This window comes from Arachis hypogaea, chromosome 15 (genome assembly GCF_003086295.3).
Source record: "Arachis hypogaea cultivar Tifrunner chromosome 15, arahy.Tifrunner.gnm2.J5K5, whole genome shotgun sequence".
Taxonomy (NCBI): domain Eukaryota; kingdom Viridiplantae; phylum Streptophyta; class Magnoliopsida; order Fabales; family Fabaceae; genus Arachis; species Arachis hypogaea.
The window spans coordinates 84,645,438-84,653,425 of NC_092050.1; the positions used below are offsets into that span (position 1 = coordinate 84,645,438).

Below are 7,988 nucleotides of genomic sequence, written 5' to 3' on the forward strand. Positions count from 1 at the left end.
AAGTTTTTGGCGCCGTTGCCGGGGATCGTTCGAGTTTGGACAACTGACGGTTCATCTTGTTGCTTAGATTAGGTAATTTTACTTTTTAATTTCGAAAAAAATTTAAAAAAATACAAAATACAAAAAAAGATTTCTATTTTGTTCTTTAGAATTTTTAAGAATGAATTCTAGAGTTTCATGATGATCTGCTAAAGCTTGGCTGGCCATTGGCCATGTCTAGTGTTTTGGACCGGAGCTTCCACTGAAAGCTTGGCTGGCTAGTAAGCCATGTCTAATTCCTGGACCAGAGTTTTAGACTAACATTGCAATGATTCTAGAATTCTCATTAAAAATTTTGAATCTCTTTATTTTCTTTTCCATATAATTTTCGAAAAATAACAAAAAAATTTATAAAATTTTAAAATCAAAAATATTTTATGTTTCTTGTTAGAGTCTAGTGTCTAATTTTAAGTTTGGTCTCAATTGCATGTCTTTATTCTTCTTGCATTTTTTTGAATATATGCATTATGTTCTTCATTGATCTTCAAGTTGATTCTTGATGATTTCAGTGCTCTGATCTTTAAATTCTCTTGTTTTGTGTCTTTTGCTATTTCTCACATGCATTTTCAAATTGTTATAGTCCTTAGTATACAAACTTCTAAGTTTGGTGTCTTGCATGCATTGTTTATTTGATCATAGTTGCATTTTGATTGTTTCTCACCATTCAAAAAAAATTCAAAAATTTTTTTTTCAAGTCAATAACACAGAGAATTGAAGATTCAGAACATTCAGCAAAGGGATTACACAGAAAAGCTGGGCGTTCAAAACACCCAATGAAGAAGGAAAACTGGCGTTTAAACGCCAGCCAGGGTACCTGGCTAGGCATTAAACAACCAAAAAGGTAGCTTTTTGGGCGTTAAAAGCCAGAATGGATGCCATTCTGGGCGTTTAACGCCAGGGGGACACTAGAGAGAAGATTTTGTTTTTAATTCAAATCTTTTTCAAGTTTTCATGATTTCTCAAAATCAATTTTTTTTCAAATCATATCTTTTCAATCATATCCTTTCAAAATCAATTTATTTTTAATTTTTTTATTTATTACTATTTTCGAAAATCTTTGCTACAATTAGTGACTTAATTCAAAATTTTCAAGTTGTTACTTGCCTATTAAGAAAGGATCAAAAGTTTTAATTCTAGAATCACATCTTCTAATTTCTTGTTAGTCAAGTAATCAACTTTAATTTTAAAACTTTCTCTTTTTAATTTGATTTTCAATCATATCTTCTCAATCATATCTTTTCAATCACATCTTTTTCAAAATTAATTTTCAATCATATCTTTTCGATTTCTAATTTCAAAATCTTTTCCAAAAATCACTTAATTTCTTTCCCAATCTTAGTTTTCGAAAATTATTTACCAAATTTTCAAAATTCTTTTAATTATTTCAAAATCTATTACTTTAATTTCAAAAATTCTTCCCCTCTTCTCACACTCTTCTATTTAAGGACTAACACTCCTCCTCAATGTGCAATTCGAATTCTATCTCCCTTGACAAGTTCGAATTCTCTCTTCTCTACCTCCTCCTTCTATTCTTCTTTTCCTCTGACACCTCAAGGAATCTCTATACTGTGACATAGAGGATTCTATATTTTCTTCTTCTCTCTTTTCATATGAACAGGAGTAAGGACAAGGGCATTCTTGTTGAAGCTGATCCTGAACCTGAAAGGACCTTGAAGAGAAATCTAAGAGAAGCTAAAGTACAACTCTCTGTAGAGGACCTAACAGAACTTTTCAAACAAGAAGAAGCCATGGCAGCCGAAAACAACAACAATGCCAACAATGCAAGGAAGGTGCTTGGTGACTTTACTGTACCCACTCCAGACTTCTATGGGAGAAGCATCTCAATCCCTGCCATTGGAGCAAACAACTTTGAGCTTAAGCCTCAATTAGTTTCTCTGATGCAACAGAATTGCAAGTTTCATGGACTTCCATTGGAAGATCCTCATTAGTTCTTAGCTGAATTCTTGTAAATCCGTGACACTATCAAGACCAATGGGGTTGATCCAGAGGTCTACAAGCTTATGCTTTTTCCCTTTGCTGTAAGAGACAAAGCTAGAACATGGTTGGATTCACAACCTAAAGAAAGCCTGAACTCTTGGGAAAAGCTAGCCAATGCCGCCTTGGCAAAGTTCTTTCCACCTCAAAAATTGAGCAAGCTTAGAGTGGAAGTCCAAACCTTCAGACAGAAGGAAGGTGAATCCCTCTATGAAGCCTGGGAAAGATACAAGCAATTGATCAGAAGGTGTCCTTCTGACATGCTTTCAGAATGGAGCATCATAGGTATTTTCTATGATGGTCTATCTGAACTGTCCAAGATGTCATTGGACAGCTCTGCTGGAGGATCTCTTCATCTGAAGAAGACACCTGCAGAAGCTCAGGAACTCATTGAAATTGTTGCGAATAACTAATTCATGTACACCTCTGAAAGGAATCCTGTGAATAATGGGACAAATCAGAAGAAAGGAGTTCTTGAGATTGATACTCTGAATGCCATATTGGCTCAGAACAAAATATTGACTCAACAACTCAATATAATTTCTCAGAGTCTGTCTGGAATGCAAGCAGCAACAGGCAGTACCAAAGAAGTTTCATCTGAAGAAGAAGCTTATGATCCTGAGAATCCAGCAATGGAAGAGGTGAATTACATGGGAGAACCCTATGGAAACACCTATAATCCTTCATGGAGAAATCATCCAAACCTCTCATGGAAGGATCAACAGAGGCTTTAACAAGGATTCAACAACAATAATAGTGGAAGAAATAGGTTAAGCAATAGCAAGCCTTTTCCATCATCTTCTCAGCAACAGACAGAGAATTCTAAGAGCCACTCTGACTTAGCAACCATAGTCTCTGATATAATTAAAACGACTCAAAGTTTCAAGACTGAAACAAGGTCCTCCATTAGAAATTTGGAGGCACAAGTGGGTCAGCTGAGTCAGAAAGTTACTGAACTCCCTCCTAGTACTCTCCCAAGCAAAATAGAAGAGAATCCAAAAGGAGAGTGCAAGGCCATCACCATAACCCACACGGCCGAACCTAGAGAGGAGGAAGAGGCAGTGATCTCCACTGAGGAAGACCTCAATGGATGTCCACTGGCCTCTAAGGAGTTCCCCAATGAGGAACCATGGGAATCTGAGGCTCACACTGAGACCATAGAGATTCCATTGAATTTACTTTTGCCATTCATGAGATCTGATGAGTATTCTTCCTCTGAAGAGGATGAAGATGTTACTGAAGAGCAAGTTGCTAAGTACCTTAGAGCAATCATGAAGTTAAATGCTAAGTTATTTGGTAATGAGACTTGGGAGGATGAATTCCCCTTGCTCACCAAAGAACTGGATGACTTGGCTAGGCAAAAATTACCTCTAAAGAGATAAGATCCTGGAAAGTTCTCTATACATTGTACCAAAGGCACCATGACCTTTGAGAAAGCTTTGTGTGACCTAGGGTCAAGCATAAACCTCATGCCTCTCTCTGTAATGGAGAAGCTAGGGATCATTGAGGTACAAGCTGCAAGAATCTCACTAGAGATGGCAGACAATTCAAGGAAACATGCTTATGGACTTGTAGAGGACGTCTTGGTAAAGGTTGAAGACCATTACATTCATGCTTATTTCATAATCCTAGAGACTGGGAAGTGTATGAATGAATCCATCATCCTTGGCAGGCCCTTCCTAGCCACAGCAAAAGCTGTGATTGATGTTGATAGAGGAGAATTGGTCCTTCAAGTGAATGAGGACTCCCTTGTGTTTAAAGCTCAAGGATCTCCCTCTGTAATCATGAAGAAGAAGCATGAAAAGCTTCTCTCAATGCAGAGTCAAACAGAGCCCCCACATTCAAACTCTAAGTTTGGTGTTGGGAGGCCATGCTCTGAGTATCTGTGAGGCTCCATGAGAGCCCACTGTCAAGCTATTGACATTAAAGAAGCGCTTGTTGGGAGGCAACCCAATCTTTACTTATCTATGTTAAATTTCTATTTTCTATTGTTATGTTATGTTTTCTGTAGGTTGATGATCATGTGAAGTCATAAAAACAACTAAAAAAGAAAAAACAGAATGAAAAACAGTATTAAAAATAGAACACCCTCGAGGAGAAACTTACTCGCGTTTAAACGCCAGTAAGGGTGGCAGAATGGGCGTTAAACGCCCAGTCTAGCACCATTCTGGGCGTTTAACGCCAGAAAGGGGCACAGAGCTGGCGTTTAACGCCAGAAAAGGGCAAGAAGCTGGCGTTAAACGCCAGAAATAGGCAGCAACCTGGTGTTTAATGCCAGAATTGGCAGAGAAGGGCGTTTTGTACGCCACTTGGTGCAGGGATGAAAAATGCTTGACACCTCAGGATCTGTGGACCCCACAGGATCCCCACCAACCTCAACTCACTATCCCTCTTCTTCACACCTTTTCATAATACTCTTCTCCAAATACCCTTCACCAATCAACTCAATACCTCATCCCCAAAATCCCCTCACCTATCAAATCTTACCCCCTTCTCCATAAACCCTTCACCAATCCACATCCATCCATCATAAAACCCCACCAACCTCACCATTCAAATTCAAACCACTTTCCCTCCCAAACCCACCCTATATGGCCGAACCCTAACCCTCTCTCCAACCCTATATAAACCCATCTTTACTCCTTCATTTTCACACAACATAAACACTACTTGTCCCCCTTGGCCGAAATACCAACCCACCTCCATTTCTTCTTTTTCTACTCTCTTCTTTCTTCTTTTGCTCGAAGACGAGCAAATCTTCTAAGTTTGGTGTGGTAAAAGCATTGCTTTTTGTTTTTCCATAACCATTTATGGCACCAAAGGCCGGAAAAACCTCTAGAAAGAGGAAAGGGAAGGCAAAAGCTTCCACCTCTGAGTCATGAGAGATGGAGAGATTCAGCTCAAAGGTGCATCAAGACCACTTCTATAAAGTTGTGGCCAAGAAGAAAGTGATCCCCGAGGTCCCTTTCAAACCCAAAAAGGGTGAATATCAAGAGATCCGACATGAAATTTGAAGAAGAGGTTGGGAAGTTCTCACCAACCGCATTCAACAAGTCGGGATCTTAATAGTTCAAGAGTTCTATACCAATGCATGGATCACCAAGAACCATGATCAAAGTGTGAACCCGGACCCCAAGAATTGGCTTACAATGGTCAGAGGGAGATATTTAGATTTCAGTCCGGAAAATGTAAGGTTATCATTCAACTTGCCCATGATGCAAGGGGATGCACACCTCTACACTACAAGGGTCAACTTTGATCAAAGGTTAGACCAAGTCCTCATAGACATTTGTGAAGAGGGCGCTCAATGGAAGAGAGATTCAAGAGGGAAGCCGGTTCAACTAAGAAGGCATGACCTCAAGCCTGTGGCTAAGGGATGGTTGGAGTTCATCCAACGCTCAATCATTCCCACTAGCAACCGGTCTGATGTTACTATAGACCGGGCTATCATGATTCATAGCATCATGATTAGAGAGGAAGTAGAAGTTTATGAGGTTATATCTGGTGCACGAAATTCTGATCCCTGGTAATGGCTCCGAAAACTTGGTGCTCTAATCTTAATTTATAATTTGTCACAACTTCGATACAACTAACCAGCAAGTGCACTGGGTCGTCCAAGTAATAAAACCTTACGTGAGTAAGGGTCGATCCCACAGAGATTGTCGGTATGAAGCAAGCTATGGTCATCTTGTAAATCTCAGTCAGGCAGATATTAAATAGTTATGGAGTTTTTGAATAATAATAGTAAATAAACAGAAAACAAAGATAAAAACACTTATGTAATTCATTGGTGAGAATTTCAGATAAGCGTATAGAGATGCTTTCGTTCCTCTGATCTCTGCTTTCCTGCTGTGAAAAAGGTTATGTAGGACATCACCGTTATCAATAGCTACATCCCATCCTCTCTGTGAAAAAGGTCCAAATGCTCTGTCATGGCACGGCTAATCATCTGTCGGTTCTCGATCATACTGGAATAGGATCCATTGATCCTTTTGCGTCTGTCACTACGCCCAGCACTCGCGAGTTTGAAGCTCGTCATAGCCATCCCTTCCCAGATCCTACTCGGAATACCACAGACAAGGTTTAGACTTTCTGGATCTCAGGAATAGCCATCCATGGGTTCTAACTTATACCACGAAGACACTAATAACTCGGACTCGGTCCCCTGTATTAGATATCCAAGAGATATCCATTCAATCGAAGGTAGAACGGAAGTGGTTGTCAGGCACGCGTTCATAGGGGAATGATGATGACTTTGTCACGATCATCATATTCATGTTGAAGTGCGAATGAATATCTTAGAAGCGGAATAAGTTGAATTGAATAGAAAAACAGTAGTACTTTGCATTAATCTTTGAGGAACAGCAGAGCTCCACACCTTAATCTATGGAGTGCAGAAACTCTACCGTTGAAAATACATAAGTGATAATGGAGTTCATTGGTCTTGGCCCCAGAGGGGAACCGGAATAACCAAGACTGTGAATACAATGACAAAAAGTTCTATATATACTAGACTAGCTACTAGGGTTTACAGAAGTAAGTAATTGATGCATAAATCCACTTCTGGGGCCCACTTGGTGTGTGCTTGGGCTGAGCTTGAAGTTTACACGTGAAGAGGCTTCTTTTGGAGTTGAACGCCAAGTTGTAATGTGTTTCTGGCGTTCAACTCTGGTTTGTGACGTGTTTCTGGCGTTTAACTCCAGACTGCAGCGTAGAACTGGCGTTCAACGCCCTTTTGCATCGTCTAAACTTGGGCAAAGTATGGACTATTATATATTGCTGGAAAGCCCTGGATGTCTAATTTCCAACGCCGTTGAGAGCGCACCATTTGGAGTTCTGCAGCTCCAGAAAATCCACTTTGAGTGCAGGGAGGTAAGAATCCAACAACGTCAGTAGTCCTTCTTCAACCTCTGAATCTGATTTTTGCTCAAGTCCCTCAATTTCAGCCAGAAAATACCTGAAATCACAGAAAAACACACAAACTCATAGTAAAGTCCACAAATGTGAATTTAACATAAAAACTAAAAAAACATCCCAAAAAGTAACTAGATCCTACTAAAAACATACTAAAAATAATGCCAAAAAGCGTATAAATTATCCGCTCATCAATATCCCAAGAACTCTACAAGGTGGCGGACAAGTCCTCTACTTTGGCAAGGTTAGCCTTCCCTCATCTCATTTGTCACCTTTGCAATTGGGCTGGAATTGACATAGAGGAAGACATCCTCATTGATGAGGACAAGCCCATCACTAAGAAAAGGATGGAGCAAACAAGAGACCCCACTCATGGACAAGAGCATGAGGAAATTCCTCATCATGAAATCCCTGAGATGCCTCAAGGGATGCATTTTCCTCCACAAAACTATTGGGAGCAAATCAACACCTCCCTAGGAGAATTAAGTTCCAATATGGGATAACTAAGGGTGGAGCACCAAGAGCAGTCCATCCTCCTCCATGAAATTAGAGAAGATCAAAGAGTCATGAGAGAGGAGCAACAAAGGCAAGGAAGAGATATTGAGGAGCTCAAGCACTCCATAAGATCTTCAAGAGGAAGAACAAGCCGCCATCACTAAGGTGGCCCTGTTCTTTAATTTCCTTGTTCTTTATTTTTTGTTTTTCGAATTTTTATGCTTTATGTTTATTTATGTTTGTGTCTTTATTACATGATCACTAGTGTTTAAGTGTCTATGCCTTAAATCTATGAAAATAAATCCATCACCTTTCTTAAATGGAAAATGTTTTTAATTGAAAAAGAAAAAGAAGTACATGAATTTCGAATTTTAAAACAGTTTAGTTATTTTGATGTGGTGGTAATAATTCTTGTCTTTTGAATGAATGCTTGAACAGTGCATATTTTTTAATTCGATTATTTATGAATATTAAAATTGTTGGCTCTTGAAAGAATGATGGAAAAGGAGAAATGTTATATGATAATCTGAAAAATCATAAAATTG

General features: G+C 39.1%; 1 non-coding gene across 1 annotated transcript; it reads right to left on the reverse strand.

Moving 5' to 3' along the window:
• Positions 1–2,192: 2,192 nt before the first annotated feature.
• LOC112753232 (small nucleolar RNA R71) lies at positions 2,193–2,300 on the reverse strand. The gene has a single exon (XR_003177625.1). It is a non-coding gene; the product is annotated as a small nucleolar RNA R71 (small nucleolar RNA).
• Between the last annotated feature and the right edge of the window lie 5,688 nt (positions 2,301–7,988).